This window comes from Salarias fasciatus, chromosome 6, assembly GCF_902148845.1.
Source record: "Salarias fasciatus chromosome 6, fSalaFa1.1, whole genome shotgun sequence".
Lineage (NCBI taxonomy): Eukaryota > Metazoa > Chordata > Actinopteri > Blenniiformes > Blenniidae > Salarias > Salarias fasciatus.
This window is the reverse complement of record NC_043750.1, coordinates 27,485,085-27,512,127: the sequence shown is the minus strand read 5'-3', so window position 1 is coordinate 27,512,127 and position 27,043 is coordinate 27,485,085. Positions and strand designations below refer to the sequence as shown.

Here is a 27,043-nt window from a genome sequence, read left to right as displayed (position 1 = left end):
AATATGTTTAAATGACAGGTTGAGAAAATTACAATTTAAATGATTGTAATTCTTAGTGTTATTGTTGTGTCTGTACTATAATATTCCAAACTTATGTGACCATGCATGTACGTTGTATAATTTTAGTGAAATAACATAACCATTGGCTCTAGAAACAGAGGAAAGGATGAGGGGACATCTGAATTGTTATTGTTTTAGTGTAATTCATTATTTGTGGGCACACACACACACACACACACACACACACACACACACACACACACACACACACACACACACACACACACACACTATGCACGTGCCTGGAGGGAAATAACACTTTTCCAGTAAGACAATTTGGGCATCAATGAGTAAAGGGTCAGCTGCTCCAGCACACTCCGCCCCTGCAAGTCAGTTTAAAAACACCTAAGCCTTTCAGCTACAGTTACTCAGGAGACATCAGGTGCACACTGAAGACTGCAAATTAAAAAATTAAAAAAATTCGACTCTTACTGTCTGAATGAGACTGAGCTGGAGACACAAACTACAGCATACAGAGGTGAGGTGTATAATTCTTTTTTCAAATTTTTATTTAAATTTTTGTGATTTTTACATATTAAATTTTATTTATTGAACAGTGTTTCAAGTAATATAAGTGCCACAATTAATTTGATTGTGCTGTCATTTTGGCTTGTATACATCTGTCTTTAAACAGCAATGCACTGCATCTGAAATATCATCAATATTACTGCATACAGTAAAGATCTCACATTTGGGACTCATGTTATTTGAATTTATTATATCAATATTCACTGAGATTTGAACGATTCTCACATTTACCAGATTTCATGTTCGGGTTAGAGTTTATACATATATGTATATATGTATTGCAAAGGCTTGGGGCCTTTCTGAAGATATGAATATATAAATTGCAATTCCTGGTATTTTTATTTGAGAGAATGTATGTAGACATAAGGCAAGAGGAGACAGTTCTGTGTGTATCAGCAAAATCTCCCTTGACAAAAAGAAATATCAACCAGAACCAGACTAAGCAGTGGCAACATGTTTTCTCTAGTGTGTTTTGTGAAAAGAGTGGGGAAAAAGCACAGAGAGAGAAGAGAAAACTTTGATTGCAAAAGTTCAGATGATCACATTTAAATAGTTTAAATTGGGATGGAGTGATGTCTTCTACAAAGTGTACTATTGCTTATTTTCTCACTGACTTTCTGTTCTGAGTTTTTTTTTTTTTTTGTTTCGTTTTGTTGTGTTGTGTTAATTTACCACTGTGGCTCACTCAAGCTAATTTTGAAATCTTTATAAGACCTATGACTCATCAGACAAAAGGAAACCTTCCTGGAAGCATTCACCAGTATAATTGCTTTATGCATACACATAAGTAATACGCTAGGCTGTCTGTACAAGCAAACTTCTGTGTAAGTTATTGTGTAAGGAAAGTGAGTATGTCATATCTTATTTTTTGCTCTCTTTTTTTTATAGCTGCAGCCTCATGCTAACAATTTGATTATTCCTTTTGTCTGAGATACTCTTATTTTATATTGTTCCAGTGATCAGATGAATCATACAGGTACAACAATAAACAATTGGAGCAGGGAAAAGATTGTCTTAAAAAAAAAAAAAATAAAAAAAGAGAAAAGAATAGGATTTCTCATTGAAAATAAAATTTGTCATTAAAGAAATATTTGTCAAAAAAAAAAAAAATGTCATTGAAACAAAAGAATGCCATTGAAAGATTTGTTGGTCCTTTCTCAAACAAACACTTTTTCTAAAGACAGATTTTTTTTTCTGATGATGTTTTTTTTTTAAATGACAGGCTGATTTTACAATGTCAACATTTGGTTGAGGGGTGGAGTCTGAGAGGAGGAGCAGAGAATGCCTCATTTCATATCATTTGCATATGGCTGCTATCTTGGTCCAGGCGTCATACCTGTAAACACGACCTGAAGCAGCAGACAGTACAAGATGCCAGAGCACTGTGCGATGCACTCCTATACAAATATGTGGACTGTTGAAAACAGGCTTTTATTTATTTATTTATTTATTTATTTATTTATTTATTCAATGTTACTTTATTTTATTTTATTTTTCATTTTATTTTAATGTGTTCTGTTCAGCACCAAAGCAGCAGATGTATTCATAAGAACCCTGATTTGGGAGAAACCCGCCCAAGCTCTCAACTCAATGCCGCTCTGGTCATAGAGCTATTTTTGAGCAAGTTTGGTGCAAGAAAAATTCTTCTGATGCGTTTATTGATTACATTGCAATGTTTGCTATGTATTCTATCTAAAGAATTTAAAAAAAAGAAAAAAAAAGAATGTTAAGGCAAAAACACAACACAGATTTTATTTTGAAAAAAAAAATATTTTGGAACACGATATCTACTTCCCTTCCCGGACCCAACTTGCTTCTGTTTAGAAAGATGCGATAGGGGTCCGGCGTGCATAAAAATCCTTGCGGAAAGTTTCCAGACCGCCCAATGGGCTCCGTAGCGGCGCCGGATCCGGACCGCAGCCGCACCATGGCTGGTGTGAGCCATTGATTTGAATGACTACTGATTAGTTGTGGTGTCCGGACTGGAGCTGGACAGAAGCCGCACCGCATCCACTCTGAGCCCAGTGTTACTGCCCTGCCATTGAGAGTACACCTTTACTGGATTATTGGAGAATTTTGTGTTTATTCTCCTGGCTTCCGCTTCTCTTGTATTTCTCTTTAGGTGGGTAGCTAGGGCTGTGAGTCTTTGCTTAGCAGTCTCCAGTGCCTCGGCTGTGGACAGCTTGCTGTATTTCTTGGACAGCATCTCTACGATGACTGATGCCATACTGTAGACCATCTGGTTGGTTTTGGTGATGTTCTGGGTAGGGATACTAAGCAGTGCTGGGTTTACATCATCCAGTAGAGATCTTTCTGGTACTTTAACCTTGGCAAACAGGAGGTAGTTATGTTCCCCCAGGACTTCATGATCTTCTCTGCTATTGTGGCTTTGGTGATGCTGTAATCACCCCATACTGACCTGGCGTCCTGACTCCTCTTTGCTGTAGCATATTTATACCTTGGATGAGGCACACTGTGCCCCATCAAGCTCCAATTGCAACAGTAATTTCCTCCTTCAGATATTTGAACACTGAGCAAGTAGTTGTTTCTTACTCAGTTTCAGTGGGGTTTCTGACCAACCATTCATCTCACACTCTGCATACACCCCCTTTTGCTATGATAGTAGCACTCCATCAATGCCATGTTATCTGATCTTATCCATATTCGTCTTTTTGTTCCAGTAGCCAACTTCACATCAGGGGGCCCTGGTTCCACCCTTGTTAACCCGAGCGACATTCAAGCCGGTATGGCTCCATCGGTCTGTGTAGCTCTCATTGCTGAGGTATAGGCAGTCAGTGCAAAAGGCCTTGCTTAATGACAAATTCCTTGTTTCAATGACAAATCCCTTTTTTGTCTTCAATGACAACAATATTGTCCCTGTTTTAGTTCCATAGAAAATCACTAAAATGATAAAATCCATAAGTACTTCTTTTATTTCTGTTTTCCCAACTGCAAGGCACTCCATCATGATGCTAAGACAGGTGGACATGTTTCCTGGTGGTGCTGTTACTGCCAGGCCTCAGTCACAGTTTTACCCAAATTATGGGTCATCAGCCACGCATCGAAGCATCACAGAGACGGCAATCCTCAGAAAGACACTCGAAGTCTGCCGAGATCTTGCTATTGCGACGGGAGGGGATTCCACACTTACCGTAAGACCTTAACAACCTTTTATCAGCATTGCTTTCCAGACAGTTATGTTCCAACCCCATTTAAGCTTTTTAGGGTAACTGCATGGTGTAACATAACAATGTAGGATCACAAACCATCAAGCATTCATTTCAATGCACAAATGCTGTTTTATGTCTCTACTTGTGTAATAACTGAAGCAACTCATGATTATTCTATTATAAGAATAATAGTTACATTCACCTTTAGCCAGCATCCGACTGTGCTTCGTTGTCCTCCTTACTGTGTGACTGGCCTAGTTTACAGGGTGTTTTTTTCAATCCAATCGAAAGTAATCATGTTAAACACATTCGTATACATGAACAGCATACAAAGTACTCCACGATCAATCCTCGTTACAAGGGCCCTCGGTGAAGCGGATTATAGACGTCCAAGTCTCTCACGGATTTTTCAGGTTTTTAGCTTTGCAGCCAGCAGTCCTCAGTGCCGAGCAGTGTTTTTATCTGCTGGATAAATAATGTTCCAACATCTCCATGATACACTGCTCAAAGAGCGAGCACTCCCCTGGCCAGAGTACTGCACTACTGAGCGGCCCATCCCAGTGTGTGCACGGGGGCTACGCTCCGCCTGCCTATGTTTCGAATTAACTGGTTTCCGTGTGAACTTGTGACCAACAGATGTTAAAGCGACACTAAGGAACTTTTCAACCTTAATACAACATTTTAATATATTTTGTGATGATACATCGACTAACAATTACTTGAATGACCCCTCTATCATGGCCTGAGGGCGTCAGTATTGCTTTTACTTGGACCTAAGCAACTGTGAGGAGGGTAGTCGGACCCTGCACACTAAAAAACTCCAAATGTGCGGACTGCTTTACGACATGCGTCACATCATGAGTGTAACATTGTTTAGCTACCATTAGATTCATGCCTCCGTCGCTATCCATCTGTAAGCAGGGTGACGTGAGGGGGTGGAGGAACAGTGAGCACGAAGAGATGAGTCGAAGTGAGTGGTCCACTTCTTTTTTTTATTTTCTTGTGCAAAAACAAAAATAAAGTGCAAAGTGCCAAAAGTGCATTGGAGGATTTTCTGGAGCTTGGCTTCACCAACAATCACAATCCCTGACTGAAGGTCTTCAGGTCCTTAAATACCCTCAGCTTAATAGGGTAAAACCATAAAACTCCAGGAGGTGTAAAACATAATATTGGATCTCTAAACTATGTTAAAATCCTCTACTATAACTCATGATAATAACCTAAAGAAACCAAAACCCATACTTAAGAATAAACCAAACTAACGACCCAAATAAATACATGAATCCTAAACCATATCTAAAATCTGTGAAACCACCCCCCACCCATTTCCACTCTTGTCCAGCCCAGAACTGTCTTTAGTGGTGTCCGTCCTGGGGAATCTTTTGGCCGGAAATTATTATAAAATTAAACCGTTAACGAGCGCCGCTTAGGTTAGTAATCTTTGCGCCTTGCCAAGGGCAGGCACAAAGAATAAGAAGCCTCAAGGGGTCAAAACTGCATAAATGATGTAAATACTTTCCAGTGCCTTTAGCTGAATCATGGCTCTGGTGGTGGACATTCCGTCTTTCCGTTTTTCAGTGATGTATTCACTCACCCTTCTGTCAGTCTCTCTGAAGCGTCGCTCTTGGGACCACGGAAAGCTTTTCTCATAGTGTTAGCATTCTGTAGGCATTTTTTCTGTGCACTCCAATATCGAACGAGGCTCTCTGCTACACCATATCTCTTGGCGGCTTGGCAGTTGTTTGATGACTCTGCTGCGTTGTTCGCCATCAGTTTAAAGTTGGAATCATAACTTTGCCTCTGTTGTTGCTCAGTTGGCCAGCGTTCGAGCCCCCTTTGTTCCAGATGATCCACCATTCTTCATCAGATATCATTTGATCTCATTTCATCACTCCACTCGCTCTCTGGTCAATGATTACTTTGGCTCCATCTAGTGGCGCAGATGGTATTGACCAGTACCATAAGTCTGCGATTAAACATGACCCCACTTTTGAGAATACAATTTATGGAAAAAAACATTGTCTTATATTCGGGCCAATACATATGGTATTCTTCAGGCAAAACACTACCGCTTTTGTCCACTGGCAGTGCCAAAATCAATGAAAACTGAAAGTTCCTTAGTGTTGCTTTTAAAACCCAACGGAAACTTGTAGTTGTTCTAGGTACTGTTGGTTATCTACATTTACAGTAATTTTATAAGTTTAGTGCCTTTTGTGGGTCTTATTTTCACATCTGCTGTTACCAGCATGTTTTTATACAAATCTGTAACTCGTTAACATTGGAACCAGTTAATCCAAAACACCGGCCAGGTGGTAAGCTGGTCTACCATGGAGCTCTTTGAGCAACTCGCTGTTGCGAAATTTGTGGCCATCTCACCTCTCCAGTGTTTGCTCTCTCTGGGTTGTTATTAAAAAAGTGTTTCTCAACCACTGTCGAGTTCTTCTGCTTGTTTTTGACTTTCCTGCTTCCTGTTAACTGTGCATGTCATCACATGACTATGTACGAGGGAACACGTGTGGAACGAATAATCCTCTGTTTAATCCACTACGCTATCAAGCACTGTTTATATGAGACATAGAGCGGATTATCGATCAATGTAGACTACCTCGTACAGTCGGATCTGAAATATAGTCCAGTGAAGCGGATCCACTCAGGTGTTTATTTGACAAATTTACAGTCCGCTCCATCTTACAAGCCGATTATGAAGAGGATTTTTTTTTTTTGGCCCATGTAAACGTGCCTACTGACATAACACACACTCCATGATTTGTACATTGTAATAACACTCATACATTTGTAGGTCTTAAATATTTGTCTTTATTTTAATCCATAGACCACTGACCATATCCTGCAACTTTCTTATTCCATCATTTGGATCACAATAGGAATCAGCTAAATATATAATATAATATAATATAATATATAATGATACGCAGTCAAAAGATTTTGTCACATTCTGCTGTTGTGTCTACGACTTTTCCTCAATATGAAAACAAACAAATGAAATGAAAACAACAAGGTACAGGACAAAATATGGTCTTCACCTGAAATCATAGTTTGTGTAGACAGGCTACTGAGTTATCCTTTGTCCTTATTCTACTAACACGTCTTTGTCCTTAGATTGATGACAACCTGTCAGTGAACGCCGTCCTAAGGGCTTGTTCCAGTGATCCAACCTCCAATTCTCCTCTCTCTTCTGACAACTTCCAAACTGCCATTAAGACCATTCACAGACAAAATGCAAAGGTGGATTCCCTCTTTGAATCCTCAGCAGCACATCATTTTGACAATGAAGCCTTCCAGGAAGGTCGGAATATCATCACAAAAGGTACTGTTTACATGTTGCGAGGACAAGAACATTTGTGATTGAATTACAAAAGGCAAAAACACCATCAAAGCCAATTCTATTAAATTAATTTTATGCTTTTTTGCTGTTGAGGTTTGGCAAATGTGAAGGCTAATGTGATCAGTGGAAATTTTGGGACTGCACGGGACACTCTTGGAGAAATCTGTCACACCCTTCAGGTCAGGCTAATGATATGCTGTTATCATTATGGAGAATAGAAGCAGTAATAATTTAACAAATGACTTCTGTTCATACAGGATTTCTACAGCCACAGTAACTGGGTGGAGCTTCAAGAAACCACTCCTTACAGCACACTCATCAGACAAGATCAACCTCTGGAAAACCTGGCAAGTAAGATTCTCTCGCCTGGAAAGCAAGCACACATGCACAGATATTACTTTTTTCATACATGTGCAAGAAGCCAATCATTAGGAAAAGTACAATGATGACAAAAAACTAATCAAATAATATTTGTATCATAACGTGACTGGAATCTAATTTCTGAATAACCCAGTCATCAACAAACATTTCAATATTGTTTTCATGAATTTGCTAAAATTGTGTGCTTTCTCTTCAAAGTGAGGGAAATTATCAATTGAGAGAAACGAACTGAGCCTCACATCAGTGGCATGCATGGAACACACACCAGTGAGCCCAAAATGTAGTATGAGAGAAAGCATGTGCGCATCGGTGGTGCACGGACGCGGACACATGGACATGTGTAGCATCGACGAGTCTTTACACCCCTGTTTCTTGGGCCCTCCTGTTGTGTGTGTGGGGGGGTTTGCTTGTTTCCCAAAGGCCTAGGGTTCCGACTCACTGTGGGTTGGAGGACTGCTGGCTCCGGGAGCAATATTGTCTGTACCCACACTCTACAACTGCTATTATACGCAGATAACATCACAACAGCAGTACATTTGGCAGATTAGACAATATGTGGACTGTCCCAGGCTGTTGGTGTTTATGTGAAGCACAGGAAAGCTATGTTACTCACCTATTCAGCAGAAAGACTGCCAGCTCCGTGTTTTCAGACCTTTGACTTCGCGGAGGTCCTCCACCGTTGGAAAGTCACTCCAGTGTTAACCCGAGTCTTCAGCTTTCTCAGTCATAGTCCATCTTTTTAAATTTTTGCACCTCCAACTGTTTCTCTTGGGTTATTTTTCCATAGTTAATAACTGCATGCGTGACTATCTGTGCATGAGCGTTTGATGTACTTCGATGTACAGTAGTACATGATTGTCACACCTGAGATTAAAATGTTTCAGTTGTGTTTTTTTTTCTCTGATTTTGTCATATGTATTTCATGACTCTAGATGTATTTATGAGTGTTTTGTAGAGTATGTGCTGCAGGTGCAAGTGTTTATATCTGCAAAATGTTTAATTTTTATGTTCACTTGCAATTATTTTACTTTCATTTCAATGTTTGGAGATTTTTTGAGGTGGATTGTAATTTCTGTAAACTCCTGTGCTGATTTTATTGTTTTTGTTTTGTTGTAGGTGTGAATGTCCCAACCTGTGAGCTGCATAGGAGATGATTGTACAAACAACATATTGCCGAAGTGATAGATCAACAGCTTTTAACTTCAGGTTACTTCGACAACTTGTCTGGTGATAAACCTGCAGGTAGCTATTTCTGTTTTTGCTCATTTTGTCAATGTTTAGTATGTTATTTGTTTTGAAAGTGACTACTGGCTGGTTAGGTAGCTGATTAATAAGTGTGTCCAGATGCACTTCAACAACTCTTTGTTTGGAAACTATCCTAGAGTGATACTGATTGCTCTGATGTTACATTCCATTCATCATGTGAGAAGCTATTCACAGCAATACAACTTTAGGAGTCATGACCTCAGATATAAAATTATAGTACTGTGGAGGTCAACAGTAAAGGAGGCGAACAGGTTTGTCGAGTTTACAGCTTTTATTCACACCAGACTCACACCACCACACACCAGACAGCTATCATACAGACATTCCCCGTTGTGCAATCACTTCCCCGCCTTTAGAACCCCAACCTGTCACCAAACACCCCCCTTCTAATGTGAGCAATTCTCCCCCGCTGACACCACAATATATCATTCTTCCTTGTTGAAGTCCTGCTCCTTGAGGTATTTCTTGATGTAATGTCTTTAAAAACGTTGCTTTTTACCAAACTGAGCCGTAACTTATCAAAAACTGTCACGGTGGTGGTTTATTGTTGTCTCTGTTTAAAGGTAAATGCAGCCATGGTGGTGATCTAACAAGTTTTGAGGATCCTTAAGGGAGGTATTAACAAGGATGATCGTGACTCTGACCATGGGTTCCTTCACGATGAAGCAGCATATTGGCACTTGATGCCACAGTGGAGTTACTGGAAGACATCAGAGGTTGCAGTTGGAGACAAGAACTTTCTACGGTATGAAAGCTTTTTTTTACAGCCATGTTTTACTCTCCAACACTCATTAGATCAGTGGTTCCCAATCTCACATGTTCTCTCACAGAGAACCACAAAGGTCAAACAGATGATCATTTTTGCAAATTAAAGATTTTTAATGAATCACTTCATTCTTTGGGGTGGTGTGGTGCGCACGCTCTCCCGCGGCAGGTGGGGTGGGCCTGGTGTTTTCTTAGGCCATAATTCAGAGGTGCTCCAGTGAATAGTTTGGGGAACAGTGGTATGAAAAATAAACAAACAGTGAGTTCATAGTGCTGATTCAGCAACGTTGGAGCTTGAGTGTATAAGCCACTCCATGCCATTGCTTAAATGCACAGATCTGAATATTCAAATTTTCCTGCAAGACAAGGTTCAAGTGTTTGAAATTGTTCAAAATGTGAGGTATTCATATCTTAAATAACCATTTCAAAACGTTTTGTCCCACATGTTCTTTCAGATTCATGGGTCTGTCCCAGTCCTCTGCACTGTGTTTTGTGATTGACACCACAGGGCAGTATGAGAGATGACATCGCTGCAGTGAGGAAAGTTTCTTTTGGGATTATTGACAACAGGACAGGGACACCAGAGGAGCCATCTCTATACATTCTGGTACCTTTCAATGACCCAGGTATGTAACTTAGAACCCGTGTACCTTATGAAATACTGCTAAAGATACTATGTAAAGAATTTACTGTGTGCTTGGAGAAAAGCAAATATCTAGAAGCTTCCATAACTTGTCCGGTGCAGATTTGGACCTGTGTTGACGACAACTGACCCAGATGACTTCAAAGCCAGTATTAATAGACTCACTGCAAGGGGAGGAGGAGATATACCAGAACTGATCTGTCAGGACTACAAGGTGAGTGTAGTTTGAGAATTCTCTGATATGTCAGCTAACAGCTCCTCCTTCAGCTCTTTGTTGATGACAAGGCGAAAAAAGAAAAAAAAAAAAAAGGTTACAAACCCGGTTCGATAAAACCAACATAAAAATCAGATGGAAAAATTGGTTTGATGCAAAGTAATTTTCCCTCTTTTTCTGAATATTTGATACAAGAGGCTTTTACAAATACACTGAAAAAATGCCTCAAAAAAAAAAATCTTGGTATGATGACAGAATTAGGAGCTTACATAGACAAACGAACAATGAAAAAAAAATGAGTGGACTAAGCAAACTTGCAAGAATGCAGAGCTGGGCACTATGCTAAAACAAAAGAGGTCAGAAAGAAGGTACATTTATCTACCAATATTGAGCAAACAATCCAGAGAAAAGGAATGGAAAGCAATTGGGAATTGAATAAATGGGAAGGGAGGGGATCTTAATATGCAAAATTCCCTTGTATAGCACATTATCCGACTTTTCAACAAACAAACCACCCCAAATCTCCACTGACATTTTCTGCTAATCTACACTCCTCCCAAAAGCTTCCAAAGGGTTTAGGAAGACTGTCAATCACTTTCTGATGCTGAACAGCTGTCAACACAAGTGTCATGCCTTCACCAATCAGCTATCTGGTTCATCTGCGGTCCTGGTTACACGCTTTCAAGGAAAATGCAAAACCGCCATTGCATTTATGTCTGTTTACAGGCAAATGGAATGCTACTTTATTTTCATTGCAACAATGGTGCGTCAAGCCACTGAAAACACAACTTCTGAAAACAGATGAAAAGGAGAACTTTCAAAACTGTCCCAATTCTCTCCATACCAATGGGCAAAATGCAAGCTCTTGAAAACATTGCTGCTGTACCACTTATCCTTCTGCACATGTACCAGTAAGATCGCAATAAAAACAATGGCAGACTCCAGAGTGGCATGACTCCCAGACAATATTCCAGCAATCCAACTTGATTGTCTGTCCAATACACAGGGTTGGGAAGTAATGGATTACCTGTAACCGCGTTACATATTTAGAATACAAAATAATAGTAACTGTATTCCATTACAGTTACAGTTTAAATTGGCATATTATGAATAAGTTAATTGTTTAAAAATCACGGGTCGACCCGAAGGTTCCCAATGTTTTGTGTCCCGCTGTGTGACATAAAGTGAAAGTAATGCAAAATTATTTAGAATACATTACCTGAGTAATTAAAGGGAATACTTTACAGATGACATTATTAGGACATGCAAATAGTAAATCTATAGGGGAATACATTTTAAAAGTAACCCTCACAACACTGAATAAACGCAACATTGTACATGCGCAACTCTGTGTGTGTGTGTGTGGGTGAGTATTGTGTGTGTGTGTGTGTGTGTGTGTGGGGTGTGTGTGTGTGTGTGTGTGTGTGTGTGTGTGCATTGATTATAAAAGAGTTAGTACCTTTTCGACTTTTCTTTCATTTTCACTTAAACTTTTTTTTTTTTTTTTTTTAATTGCTTTATTTATATAAACATTGTCAGGTAAACACAACAGGAAGGGGGCCTGCGGAGGCAGAGCCTGGAGCAATCCCCCCCCCCGCCCCGCCCCCTTTTAAAACATGTGTGAAAAGCTAAAAAAGACAAAGAACGAGTGCATGAGTTCTGTGTTGTAAATTGAGTTTGTTCATAAACATGTTATGATTCCACAAATTTAGTATCCTATCTCCCATTATGTTTATAGAGTAAACTGTTAGAATACCTATAAGAGAGAAAAAAGTTAACACTGTTCTTGCTTTTTCATATGACTGGAAGCTTGCTCTAACTGCTGCTCCACCGGCATCTGACATTTTCCTCTTCACTGATGCTCCTGCAAAAGATAACCATCTGAAAAAATGCCGTCCAGCACTATAAAGGAGTACAAAAGTCTGTGGTAAGTTCGTGTTAACCATTGTTATAGCAACAAAGATTTTATATATATGTATGTGGCGTGCGTGAGTGCGTGTGTGTGTCAAAAGCATTAAATAAAATCAATCCTCTCTCTTTGTAATTTCAGGGAACTTTCATGTTGACAGATGTGTTGGCTGCTCGGCGTCCGCCGCCAGCCAAATGGATGGTCCAAATCCATTGACACGTAGACTTGACCCAGACAGAAACTGGGCTATACCGGGACTTAGCCCGGGCCTCTGGGGGTCAGGCCATTGAGGTCAGCAAGTCAGCTCTTACTCAGCCACTGCTGTTATAGAAGACCTAACAGCCAATGCTGTGGTGAGACATCAAGGAAAAGCTTTATCAGATCACTGGACTCACATGCTTGCAAGCATCAAATCACTTTATGCAAATAGGATTCTCTAAATCCCAGAACTCATCATCCTCTTCTCCTGTTTGCTTTTGTTCATTATTTTTTTTCCAGGTGACAGTTTTCCAAGCAGTAGTTGATCCAGGACGTCCTGATAATTTCCCTTTTGCTGTTGATGCATCGATCAGAAACATTATCATTTACATAACAGGAGTGCAGGAATCTCTCACCTTCAGACTCACCAGCTCAACAGGTTCAGTCCAAACACATCTTCCACATTATGTATTTTTTTAACTAATGAGGTCCACTTGCAGAAGTTTATTTTCTTTGTTCCTTCTCTGTTGTGTGTTCGGTTTAAATGTTAAATATAACTTGATCTCCGCTCGTCAAAATGTGAATGTGCGAGGAATCATGAAAGATTAATATATATAGACATAGTTTTAATGTTGAGAATGTGCTAAACAGTGATTGGAAGTGAAATGGAAGCTTTGCCATTTTGACTTGAAACCATCATAGTCTAAACAAAGTTTTCAAAAAAAGTTCTATTGACTGCTGAGCTCTTTCTTTCTCTCCCTCTTGAAGGTGACAGTGAGAGAGAGCGAGAGAGAGAGAGATTGAAAGAGAAAGACAGAGAGACAAAGACAGAGTGAAGAAAACACATCCAGGCCCGACAAATAACATCACATTTTCAGAAAATTTTTAAAAATCCATCTGAGTTTACAACATCACACTAACCTAAAACTAGTATAACTTAATGAAATGTATTGCCTAGGTAAATAAAACTAAATCAAAAAGAATAACACCATAGTGTATTACAGTTCGATTACAGCACCGACAAATAACCCAAACATCAGTGCATTATGATTTTAAAAATCTGCAATTTAGATCTGAACTTTTCTTCCATTTGTTTCATATTAAAGGGACTTAAGGCAAGATTTGTGAAAAACTACACATGCATTTCCAGTTTATTCAATGCTAATGGGTCGTGAAGCATTAAAAACCTAAAATAACAGGCCAATCCGTGTATCTGTCTGTTGCCTTATACAGGCTGTGTGCCACATAATTTGTTGCAGTTCGGGGTCCGAATTTCCCGCGCAATCATGAGGATGTGATGTAAATTGACGCTGTATGCGCGTTGCCGAACAGGAAGAACACTGCATCCCTGGTGCAGTGCTGTGAAGACGGACAATCTGTAAAACACACAAGACGCGCCGTGTGCCGTGCGCAGAAGCGGCAGCGCCGAGCACCGAGTTTTGGATCGGCGCCCCTATTAACCTATCTGACGGTTCATACAGTGGCTTGCACTCCACGATGTCTCCGGCGCACAGAGCGCAGCAGAAAAGGCTTCCTGTATGAACAGTCAAGTGCCTGCCGCCTCGCGCTGCGCACCGAGCGGGCGCCTCGGCGTCCTGTGTGAACCAGGCGTCATGCTTCCCCATCGCAGCGACGCCGTGTACTTAGCACCCTACGCAGCGCCTGCGCTAGGGCTTGATGCGCACCGGAAGTGTTTGTGCGCGCTCCCGTGCCACCTTGGCTGGTGGCTGCAGTTACCCACAGCGCCTATCGCGGCAGCACTGAGGTAAATTTTGTAAAGTTGCCTTAAGTCCCTGTAATTTGAAGCAATTAACCACCTAGATTTCTGTGTTCAAATAATATTAAAAAAAAAAAGAAAGAAAAGGGGGTATGAAGTATTTTGGTTGAAATAACTAAAAATGCAGAGCTCCTTCTGGGGAGAAACACCACAGAAAATGGAATTTCAAGGTATCTTTGTTTTTCTGTCACAAAATGGTCAATTTTGCAAGAAATGGATTAAATGTGAACAATTTTAGTAAGTGCTTACATTTTGTTACACTACAACTAAACAGAAATTTTGCTTTTGTCAGCATTTAAAGGTTGCTAATAATTAGTGCTGACAGTTTTAGCCGCATTAATCTTGGGAGGGCTGGTCATCAGTTAATTGTTTTAAATTGATATTAACCGCAGAGTTAGAATTTGGGTTAGCAATTGGCTCAAAGAAAAGAATTCAGAGAGAGCTCATTATACTGTCATTGGGGTATAGTTTTTTTTCATCCCTGTGCTGTACAGGTTAATTTTGAGAATTGGATTCTTCATTTGAAGGTTGAATGTTGCAAATATCCTACTGTAGCTGTCTATGTTTTGGATTGTTCAACACTGAAAGAGAAAATTGGACTGGTCTTCCCTTTATCATCTCAACTTTAAAGGAGGGATATTATGCAAAATCCACTTTTTGAGCTTTGTATAATGCTATAGTGGTCATTTCCCCATTAAAAAGACGCATGGAGTTGTTTTCTGAACCATTCACGCATATTTGAGCAATCCCTGAATCTCCCCCTGGCAGCCATGTTGAGTACTGAAATGCTCAGTGCTGCACAGCTCCGCCCATAATGCACAGCTCCACCCCAGCTCTGACTAGTCTGCACAGCTCCTCCTGCACAGCTGGCACTCCCTCGCCCATCTCCACTCTTGGAGAATGCACATGGAGATGAACGCTCTGAGGGGGGCATGCCGCTAAGCTGAGGAAATTCTTAAAGAGACAGGGACTCATTTCCAGTCGTTTGAGGCAGCCTGATGCAAAGGCAAATTTGATTTAAGTTGTTTTTGACACATGCAGCTTTCCACCATCCAACTTGGACAAAGCTGTTTGCTTGAGTGTGCTCGAGAATTAAAATATTGGGATGGTTCAAATTCCATATTAGGGCATGTTTTCTGATGTGAACTGCTTCATTTAAGTTAAAGTTCAGATTCAGACTTTTGTGCAATCAATTGGTGATTTTGTGTGTTTATTACAATTATTTGTGATTAATGGTGGTCACAGTTGCAATTAAATAGTTTAATCCACTGACAGAACGACTGTGAATATTTTTTGCCGGCTTGGTTCAGTGGAGATTAAATTGAGTTTGTACAAAGATCTACATGGATAAATACCAAAATAAGTAAAAGAAGGGTTTCAAAAGTTATGGTCAGAGCATTTTTCTTTCGTGACCTTTTTTGTTTCATTTAGGAGTATCACAGGATTCATCTGAACCCAGTGGTCCTTTGGCAACTTTCTCCACTGTGGGAAACCTTCGCCGGATAAGCCTGAACAGCACTCATGACACCGGAATGTGGGAAATCAGTATTAACTCTAATAGTCCATACATTGTTAAGGTCACAGGTCAGTAGTATCATGAGATTTGAGTCAGTAAAAGAAGGTTTCCATTTTAATTTGCTTAATTAGAATCTCGTTTCTGCACTTTAGGTCAAAGTTCAGTGAACTTTGTCTATGACATTGTGGAAGAACGAGAGGGAGCCCACGGTGGTCTGGACTTTTTGGATGGACGTCCTCCTGCAGGTTGGAACTCAAGATGGCCCTCATTTATCAATCTTTCTTTGAAACGGGTTGCAAACCTGAACGGTGATCTCACTATATGACAGGGCTCATGTGAGATTTATGAAGTTTTTGTATCTGACAGATCTCAGCATTTTAATAATCATTTGTTGATAAATGCGGCAGCTGAAATTAACATGTCACGCCCTGAAATATTCATGGTTTAGAAGCCTCAGCCACTAAGGCCAAACAAGGAAAGCAGAAACCGTGGCAAAAAAGAAACTTTTCCAAATTGCAAATTGATCCGCTGACTTCTGAGGTGAAAGTAAATAAGGAGGAGCTCTTTGGAAGAATAAAAACTGGAATTGAAGGAGAACAGAAAAACGCTGTCTAAAAGATCACAGCGGCAGTAAACAGGGTCACCATTTTGACAGGTTATTTCCGCCTTTTTAAATCCCCACCGTCAGTGCACCATACCTCCCCACATCACCAACCCCCTTATAATGTGAGAATTCCCTAATCCACAGACACCACAATAAAAGATAATTCTGCCATTTTCCTACTGCATATGGAGCTGAAAGACTTGTACCCCTTTCCCACTGGCCAAAAAACCCGTTTAAACCCGCTAATAATCGGCTCCTCATGGCAGTGGGAAAGGGTTTAATCGGCATTTTGACCCGGGTCGTTTGACTCTGCAATTGATCCGGGAATTTACCAGGTCAGTTTCTACCTGCTTTAGTGGGAGGGACACATTGGGAACTTACATGATGACGTCGACGCAGCGCGGCTACGTTAGCACGCTAGTTGTTTTTTCTGGACACAGCGTGAGATATCCTTTGTCAAGATGACCCAGAATTGGCAAGATAGTGAGACCAGAGAGCTTCTCTTGATCCGTGGGGAAGAGAAGATTTGTCTACAGGTAATGGGGACTGTGTTCCGCTGCATTGTTTGCTTTTGTTTTGCTCCCTCCTCCCTCGCGCTGATAATGTCACGTGGGACACCATAAGCGCGGAAAAACGCAGCGACGCGGCTCGCCAGCAGGCGGCTAGACCCGGGTCTGCTGGCCTGGCATGCCAGACTGACTATGTGTTACACACAAGACAGTCTGGTACCGGGCCATTGGGGCATCATTTCAGACAGGCTGACGAGAGGCGGGACTATTGAGCGGAGAGAAACAAGGCTGTGACGCAACGACAATGCGACGTACACAGCGCTCCGTTGTAGTAGTTGTGTAGTCCAAAACATGGGATCATGGCATGGAGTTTTACATCCATTTTACCCCCAAATTCCACCGGACGCTTAAGCGATGCGTCCCGTCTTGTTTCTGAAGTCAACGCACACCAGGAGCGCAGCGCAGCGCCAAGCCGTTTAGAAGCGGCGACCTGAAGCGAATTACCAGCGCCGTGGCGCGTGCAGCGCTTCTGGGATGTGGCGCGGCGCTTTTGCGTCCGGTGGAATTTGGGGGTTGAAAAGAAAAGCCTTCAGAGCAGATTCTTGCTGTGGTTTCAGCGCCAAATTCAATTCGTTCAAAACTTGAGACAGAGCCGTGATAAAACCTCGCTGAGTTGCGGCCGCCACCATGATTGTTGAGGGGGGTATAATATGACGCATCGCTAACTCCTGCCTCTCATGGGCTGTGATTGGCCCGGCAGAAGTTTGCCGGGCAGAAGTCAGATTCAATTGGCGCGGTACCAGACTGTTTCCCCATGTATCCCTGAGCATGGAGAGACAGTCTGGTGTGCCAGGCTACGGGTCTGCAGGCAGTGGGAAAGTAGTCTAAAAAGCCGATCGTTAGCGGGTCAAAAACACGGGTCGACTCGCTAGTTGCAGTGGGAAAGGGATATAAAAGAAGCAGCTTATTGAAATCATGACAGGCTTTTTGTATTCAACATACCATATTTTCATCACAATAAATTCAATATCTCTTATATCTTCACTTCAGGAGGAAATGTCACTCTCCTGGTCACTATGACGGGAAGTGACACAGCAACAATCGCAAAAGTGACTCTATTTGACAGCGCGAGTATGGCAGAGATCAACGGGTTGGTACAGGTATGCAGCAGCCACACGTTTAAGTCGGTGATACAAAAAGATGCTTATGTCATGCTGGAAACTACACCCTTCTTGACTTTCGGCAATTTTTATAAATGCTGAACCACCTGTTTTATGCTTTCCTTCCAAGGTTTATAATTATGTGATGTAACTTAGTGTTAACTGCTGAAATAAATGAAAACCGCAATTAAAAAAAGGGTTAAACTAAAACCTTTGTGAGCTATGGAGGTATGGCAATCATTCACTATTGTAGTCAATATTCTAATGTTTTTTTCAAGAAGGAGCATATTAATAGAGATTTTCCCTCAGTAAATGCTCTTTTCCTTAATCTCCCTTCAAGAAATACATCCATCCATCAACCACTTATCTAGGACCGAGTTGCAGATTCAGCAGTCTAAGCAGGGATGCCCAGACTTCCCTGTCCCCAGTCACCTCCTCCAGCTCATCCGGGACGATCCGTAGGCTTTCCCTGGCCAGCCGAGAAACATAGTATCTCCAGCATGTCCTGGGTCTTCACTGGGGCCTCCTCCTGGTGGGACATGCCCGGAACACCTCACCAGGTGGTGTCCATCCTAAACAGATGCCTTACCCACCTCAGCTGGCTCCTCTCGATGCGGAAGAGAAACAGCTCTACTTCAAGCTCCTCCCTGGTGACTGAGCGCCTCACCCTATAGCTAGGTTTACACTTGCACGATTCTGTGGCACGCATTGCCACGAATCGAGTCGCAAACTACTCGTACAGTGGCGTGACATGCCGTGAAGTGTGCGTAAACCCGTCGTGACTGTGTGCCATGTCAGGACGAGAATTTTGAAATATTCAAAATTTTGGTCACGACAAAATATCGCGAATGCGCTGTGAATTATGCGCCAACTGTCTGTGAACTCCTCGTGAACGCGTCGGGACAATTCGGGAGGATGCGTGCCAGTGGTGACCACCGGCGAGTACCCGGAAAAGGGCCCCATGCGGGGGATTTTCGACACACTGTCGTTGCAGCATCAAGTGTAGCGCCTTTAATTTGTCATTGAAATTGACTGATGTCAGCCGTCCTTCGGGGCCCCCTTCAGCTCGGGGCCCTAGGCAGCGCCTTTTCTGCTGCTCTTCAACACAGAGCAGCTGCCAGGTACAGGCATCTTCTCTTCTCCGCAATGATGGTGTCTCTGGCATTCAGCATGTTGTCTGTTTCACAGAAAATCCAAAAATGACCCGGGGTTGGGGAAGCCCCCTTTTTACTCGTATATGATGTGCATAATTGCACGCGCAACCATGTCATGCCAATGCGGGAAGCTCGTAAACTATGCGCAAACTATGCGTGAATGCATCGTGAATGTGTTGTGCCAGTTCGTGACACTGACGGGCGCATTTGTGAACTGTCCATAAACTGTGCGCCAACTGTCCGTGAACTGGTTGTGAACTGTGCGTGAACTAGTCGTGAACAGTGTGGGAGCCTGCCGGTTCGTGACTCCAGATTGGCACGCCTTGCCACGACAAGATCGTGGCAAAAAGTCGTGCAAGTGTAAACCTAGCTTATCTCTGAGGGAGCGCCCTGCCACCCAACGGAGGAAACTCATTTCAGCCGCTTGTGTCAGGGATCTTGTCCTTTCAGTCATGACCCAAAGCTTATGACCATAGGTGAGTGTTAAGAGCGAAGATTGACTGGTACATCAAGAGCTTTGCCTTTTGATTCAGCTCCCTCTTCACCACAACGGACTGATACAACAACTGCATCACTGCAGCCACTGTGACTGCACTAATCCGCCAATCAATCTCACCTCCATCCTTCCTCCACTTCTGAACTAAACCCCAGGACACCCAGGACACTTAACTCCTCCAACTTGGGCAGGGCCTCTTCCATGACCTGGAGAGGGCAAACCACTTTCTTCCAGTCGAGGACCGTGGCCTCAGATTTGAAGGTGCTGATCCTCTTCCCCATCGCTTTACACTCGCCTGCAAACAGTCACAGTGTATGCTGTAGGTTCAGGTTTGATGAAGCCAACAGGACAACATCCCCTACAAAAAGCTAAGATGAAATCCTGTCTTCCCCAAATTGGACACCCTCTGGCCCCTGGCTGCACCTAGAAATTCTGCCCATAAAGATTATGAACAGAAGCGGTGACGAAGGACAGCCCTGCCGGAGTCCAACATGCACCGGAAACAGGTCCGACTTACGGCCAGCAATGCACAAAACACATGTGGACTGGTTGGGCAGACTCCCACAAGTCCTTGAGCACCCTATGGAGTGTAAAGAGCTGGTCCAGTGTTTCATGACCAGTATGAAAACCACATTATTCCTCCTGGATCCGAGGTTTGACTGTTGGCCAAATGCTCCTCTCCACTACCCTGAAATAGACTTGACTGGGGAGGCTGAGGAGTGTGATCCCCCTGTAGTTGGAACACACCCTCTGGCCCCCCTTTTTGAAAAGGGGAACCACCACCATGGTCTGCCAATCCAGAGCCACTGTCCCCGATTGTCACACGATATTATAGAGATGGTGTCAACCAAGACAGTCCCTGCATTTCTAGAGAATTAAGGTACTCAGAGTGAATCCTGTACACCCCAGGTGCCTTGCCACTGAGAAGGTTACCAAACACCTTGGTGATTTCATCTTGGGAGATGGACGAGTCCACCTCTGAGACCTCAGCCTCCACTTCCTCCATGGAATACATGGCGAGGAGGTCCTTGAAGTGTTCCTTTCACCATCCAATAATATCTCTAATTGAAGTCAGCATCATCCCACCCATGGCTGTAAACATTATAGGAGGAGACCTGCTTTCCCCTCCTGAGGTGCCAACACATGGCAGCTGAGATGTGGGGCCAGGGCCGGCTCTGGGCATAAGTGAACTAGGTGGCTGCCTAAGGCGCAGTGTACAGGGAGGGGCACCGTGGCCGTACACGTGGTCCCTTTGGGCTTAGACCTGGCCTAGCCACCAGGTGCTCGCATGCAAGTCTGCAAGCCTGCAGGCCTGGCTCCACTCAAACTCCCCCACCACGTTAAGATGGCAGTTGAGGGGGAGCCCAAAGAAGTCAAACATAAATTAAAGATGTAGTTCAAAGTAATGCCAAGTACAAAACAGGTTACAGGTAGTACTAATAATCATACTTGACAGTATGAACTGTCACCCTGCAGATGGTCTCATCGGGCTCAAACTTTACATTTTGCACCAAAGACCAGATGTGATCACAGCCATATGCTAATAATCACAATCAATAGTAGTGCCCCCTGCCGGAAACAGGAAGTGGTGTGCAAATGCTCCAATTGCATACTCACTGGCACTTTTGTTTTGGGTGGCGCTTTGCTGTCGGCGTTTGCAGGCAAGCACAAAGCAAAATTTCTCTGAAATTTTCTAGTGGTGTTTACTAGGGATGGGACGAGATCTCGTGTCACGAGATCTCACGAGATCGCAATGCCGCGAGATCTCGCGAGATCGAATGCCGCGAGATTAAGTACGTTGATATCAAGGCAAAAACTCTTTAGTAACTGGAATATTGACGGAATGATACATTACATGGTGCACAGCCATATAAACACGTGCGAAACCCTGAATATGCTCATATTCATATTTAAAAACCCGGTCGAAAGGGACATGAAATACTGTTCTGCGCATGTTCTATCTGCAAGGAATCTTGGTCTTTTGAGTACACAAACTACTTGTGATACAGTTTAATTGATACGACGTAAAGAAAATGTGCAGAAACGATCGTTCAGTTCTTCTCTTTTACTGAAAAAATGGTGCATCGCATCATTGAACATTTTACCACGTCTTGCCGGCTCACACTTTTTTTCTAACAACATGCAGAGAGAGCCTGCAGCGGCTGCGGCACCCTTCTTCCTCTGTGGTGTCTGTGTAAAATAAGGTTGAACATGCAAACAGCGCACCTAGTGGCATGAAGTGCAAATGCAGTCATGGCGTCGTTTGTGCGCCGCGGTTTGAATGGGAATAGGGGAACTAGGCGGCCGCCTCTGGCGCAGTGTAGAGCGGAGGGCAACGTGGCTGTACAAGGGGCACTCCGACCTGCCCCCCACACCTCAGCACCAACACCCCCCCCCCCCCCCCCCCCCCCCCCCCCCCCCGTCTCGTGTCATCTTGATCTCGTGGACTCAATCTCGCGAGACATCTCGTCCCATGAAATTTGTGTCTCGTCCCACCCCTAGTGTTTACTGTCATAGTAGTATACTGGAATGACTTGTGCAGTTTTCATTTTTATTGGGAAATGACCAGATTGAAATAATAGATCACAGATGTATGGGTGAAAGGTTTTATAATGTCTATGACTTTTTTGACAATCAGCATGTCAGCGTCATGACAGTCAGTAGATATTGATGAATATATATAGTTACGTGTTTGAACAATGTTAATTATTCCCTGTACTATTCTTGTGGAGAGTATGTTTCAAAGATCTCAAGGCAGAGCCAATTTTCTTAAAAATCATGAAAACTCTTATGACATACTCAGGATTGTTGGATGTGGATACAGTGGGGTTCACGGCTACACAGTTTTGGCGCTAATGCATATAACGACTGACTGGCCAACATTTAATTTCATACTTTAATAGGCGCCTTCATTGTTTGACCCATCTTGTTGATTAATGGGTACTATTCATCAGAAAAAGACCTCATCATGATTCACTGTTCTTGTTCATTTTTGTTTTCCTTAGTCATTAGGACTCAACGATTACCTGGTAAGATTCAGAGAAGTCCCTACAGGAGAATTTGTGATTCGCCTCGTTGGTGAGGACAGCAGCTCCATCTCCAGGACCACATCTGACAGATTTCAGAGACAAGCCTCCACTCAGCTTAAGACTTCCAGCCTTTCTGTTACTGTGGGTATATTTTTTTAATTCATGTTCACTGACTGCTGCACAGTGTTCCACCTATTTTGTGGCATTACTCCTGTCCTCTTCCACTTCTATCTCCACCTTTGCAGGCTCAAGCTAACAGCAACAATATCGAGCCAGGCTCCTCTCTCTCCTTCCCTTTCACTGTGTCCTCCAGTGTAAGCGGGACATTCCCATTGCAAGTCAGCAATGACCGCAGCTATGACACCACTACACCCAACAGTGTCACCATTGCACCAGGCAGCGGAGGTGTGGCTAACGGCATGGTGACCTTAACCGTGCCGGCCAGCGCCGAATCAGGGACCGACGTGACCGTCACCATCGAGGTCGAAAATGCAGCTGCCACCGACATCAACTTTGCTGTGCTCAGGTTTTCAGTGGTAACCCCGGTAAGAAAAATATGCAAACAGTATGTTTGGGATTGGAACAAATCCATTTTTTTCAAAACTACAAAGTCTAAAAGATGAAAAGTGCTTCAGAATAAATTTCATGGATAGGCTTTAAAATTATACAAATAATCATTTTTCATTGGAAAATAATAATTTTCTAAGCCAGCAAGTGACTTCAACATTTAAATAGTTGGTCCAGAGTTCTGAGTTACTATTGGCACAAGAAGACTGAAAGGGATAGTTCGGGATTTTTGACATGAATCTGTATGGCATCCCCGTCAGCAGTATTGTTCATTCACACAGACTTACCCCTGACAGTGTCCAGTGAGCGGAGATCCTGTCCGGTTTAGGTCCAGAGGAAAGTAGTCCGGCAAGTTTGCTGGAGTCCCGAAAATAAAGCGTTCTTCTTCTCAAACCAATATGTGTGCGAAAGAGTGATATATTTGCATCACAAAACCATTGTCGACAAAAAAGTCAGACCTCGTAAACGCTTGGCACAATTTTCTCTCCCTTCATATCACTCCGCACTGCCTCCAGCTGGGAGCCGCACTGGTTTCACTTTGTATACCGCTAGTAAAGAGTTAGCTAGCTCTAGCTCTAGCAGTTAGCATCTCAGGCGGCACGGAGTGACATGAAGGGAGAGAAAATAGTAAAATCATTGTTCACATGATAGTTGCGAAAACTTTTGAAAATATGCCCTCAGTGCTTGGATTGAGCCATATTTAGAGGTCTTTCTTTGCATAATAATACAGGAGGGCTATACAGTGAAGCAATGGTTAGTGATAGAAGGATGGATGGATGGATGTTGCACATTGTTAATTAGTAGCAGATTTTTTTTTTTTTACAGACATCCAATGAAAAATTATTCCAATCTCGTGAATTTTTTCAAGTACAACTGGTGACATCTGTTGGTCAGTGTCATGTATTTAAAACGTGTTTTGACTTGAAATTATCATAATATCCTATGCAATATCCTATGAATTGTAAAAAGACCTGGATTCCTCCTGTTGTTTTCCGGCTTGTTTCAAATACTGCATTTAGCATATCAAAACAGAAAACACTGTATTTGTTCAACATGAGCCACATTTATTGAATGCTGAATTATGTTTGAATCTTTGTTCTGATTTTCTTTACTTTTCAGGTGACAGACATATCCAGTCCTGTGTGTCAGATAGTGAATATAACTGGCATCTGCCCAGCCTCTTCCTCTCTCTGCGCCACCACCCAGTGGGAGTTCATCGCTAAACTCACTGATGGCATCAACGGCACCGGGATTGTGACTGTGTCCCTCCGCCAAGGGAATGGTACTCTAAATACAAGCATGGAGGTGGGACCTGGGGGCGAGAACGTCACAGTGATCACATACAGCTCTTCGTGCTGCTCACAGAGTGTGGAGGTGGCAGCTGTGGATGGGGTGGGGAATGTGGGACGATGTGTGGGACAGGCGATGGCGATGACTACACCTGCCCCAAGTACTACAACTACAACCACTACGACCACTACAACCACTACAACCACTGCATCCACAACTCCAGCTGTTCCCACTACTCCAGCTGTTCCCACCACTCCAGTTGTTCCCACTACTCCAGCTGTTCCCACCACTCCAGCTGTTCCCACTACTCCAGCTGTAACGGCCTCCGCTGGAAGGCTCACACTCAACATATCATGCAGTCTTTTGTTCATTATTGCGGTGTCTTTCCTTTGGAAACACAAATGAATCATGTAAATAATTTCAAACATCACCTCAATCCTTGAAATGTATTAAGTGTGTTGAAGGACTTTTTCATTATCATTTAAAAATACATGTTTTGTAGGCAATATTATGAAAAACTTGTCTTTATAGATTTACCATATAGCCAGTTTTTTTTAAACAAAAGTGTAACTATTGATTTTGTTTGGTTTTTACTTTTAAGTGTCTAAAAACTTTGTCTAATTTGCTTGTAACTGATTTGTATAATTACCATTACAAGTATTTCATTACCATATAAACACATTCTTGGACACTGAAGCAATATACGAGGGTGTACCCCCCAAAAAAACGGAATTTGATTATAACTTTTTATTTATGACATTTCAAAATAAAACACCACCGTCGCCTTCAAAATAATCCCCATCTGCATTCATGCAGCGCTCCAGCCGTGTCTCCCACTTCACCAATGCGTCGTCAGACCCGCGCGTAAAAGTGCCATTTTTTGCCGGCTGCGATTTTTCTGTCACCTCCTCCACATCTGCAAACCGCTGTCCCTTCAGCTCTTTCTTCAACTTGGGGAACAAGAAAAAGTCACTCGAGGCTACATCTGGCGAATAAGGCGGATGGGAGAGGAGATTCATCTTATTCTTCACCAGAAACTGCGTGACGCACAGCGCCGTGTCAGCTGGTGCACTGTCGTGGTGGATCAACCGGGCTCCACTCCGCCACTCCGCGGGCCGCTTCCTCCTCACATCCTCACGGAGCCGTCTGAGGACTTCCATGTAGTAGTCCTGGTTTACAGTCTGACCTGGAGGGACAAACTTGCTGTGGACGAGACCCTGGACAGCGGAAAAGCAGCTCAGCATTGTTTTCACGGCTGAGCGCACCCGACGCGCGGACATCTGGCCCTTTTTAAACCACCCGAACCACTCATGGACCTGATTCTTCGCCAGAGCATCATCCTTGTAGGCTTGCTGCAACAAGGTGAGTGTTTCTGCTGCTGTTTTTTTCCCAGCAAAAAGCAGAATTTAATGTTTACGCGCTGCTCTGGCTTCCCAGTCCATGTCGCCATTTTGGAAAAAATCGCAGACCGCCTCTGCACTCTGTTGCTTTAAATAGCTCCTGACAGGCGTCAGTGAAACTCTCGGAGCTCAGATTTCTCACAGATGTGCACGAGGCTTACCTGCAGCACATCTGATGGCCAGAAGTCGGAACTCAATATTATTATTGTTTTCTGACCAAATTCCGGTTTTTTTTTTGGGTACCCCCTCGTATTCTGTGTCAACAGCCTTGAGGACATCATGTGTCATTGTATCTAAACATGTCTGAATTATTCATTTAACAGCTGATCAAACTTAAGGATTTTCATTTCTGACCCCTTAAAACATATCTGTTACGCCCTGTGTCCCTGTGGTCATATGGGGGCGCTCATGGACCGTTTTGTCCTTCATTTGCCCTGCCTCACCTGCTTCTGTCTGTGCCTTATACTCTCCTGCCATAATGTGTGGCACCTGTGTCTTCCCCTCTACTAAAGCCCTGCTTTCCTTCCTGTTTCTTGTCGGTTCCTTGTGGTTCTGTCCGTGTGTTCTGTTAGTGTGTGATTAACAGTAGTCTGCTGGTATTTGTATCGGTTGCCCATCCGGCCACAGCCAGGATCAGTCAGTCACTGTAAACATGTAGAATCAACATTACGGTTGTTGGAACATGCACTGTAAAAAGAGTGAATGAAATAAAAACATTGTTTCAATAACTAATGAAGTTTATTTGTCTGTTTCAAGAAAAAAATTACAACAAATAATTCACTGAACCTCATTGGGCAGTAAAAATGTAAGAAATACAATAACAGTTAAAGTGGAAGAACTAAAAGCAACTTCCAGCAGCTAAACAAGAATGGCACTTCTGGGGTCTGTTTCACAAAGCAGATTTGATTAAGATAGGTGGATAAAACAGAACCACAAACAAAAAACTGCAATCTGGATATTAGAACATGTTATTTATTTATTTTATGAATTTATTTTGAACTGAGCTTACTTCAGTAGAATGTAATGAATTGTTCAGACTGAGATAAATCATGCTGACGGTT

The 27,043-nt window shown here is 42.6% G+C and overlaps 1 pseudogene; it reads left to right on the top strand.

The window, feature by feature from the left end:
- The first annotated feature begins 2,473 nt into the window (after positions 1–2,473).
- On the top strand, positions 2,474–26,254 carry LOC115389798 (uncharacterized; annotated as a pseudogene).
- Positions 26,255–27,043: the final 789 nt, after the last annotated feature.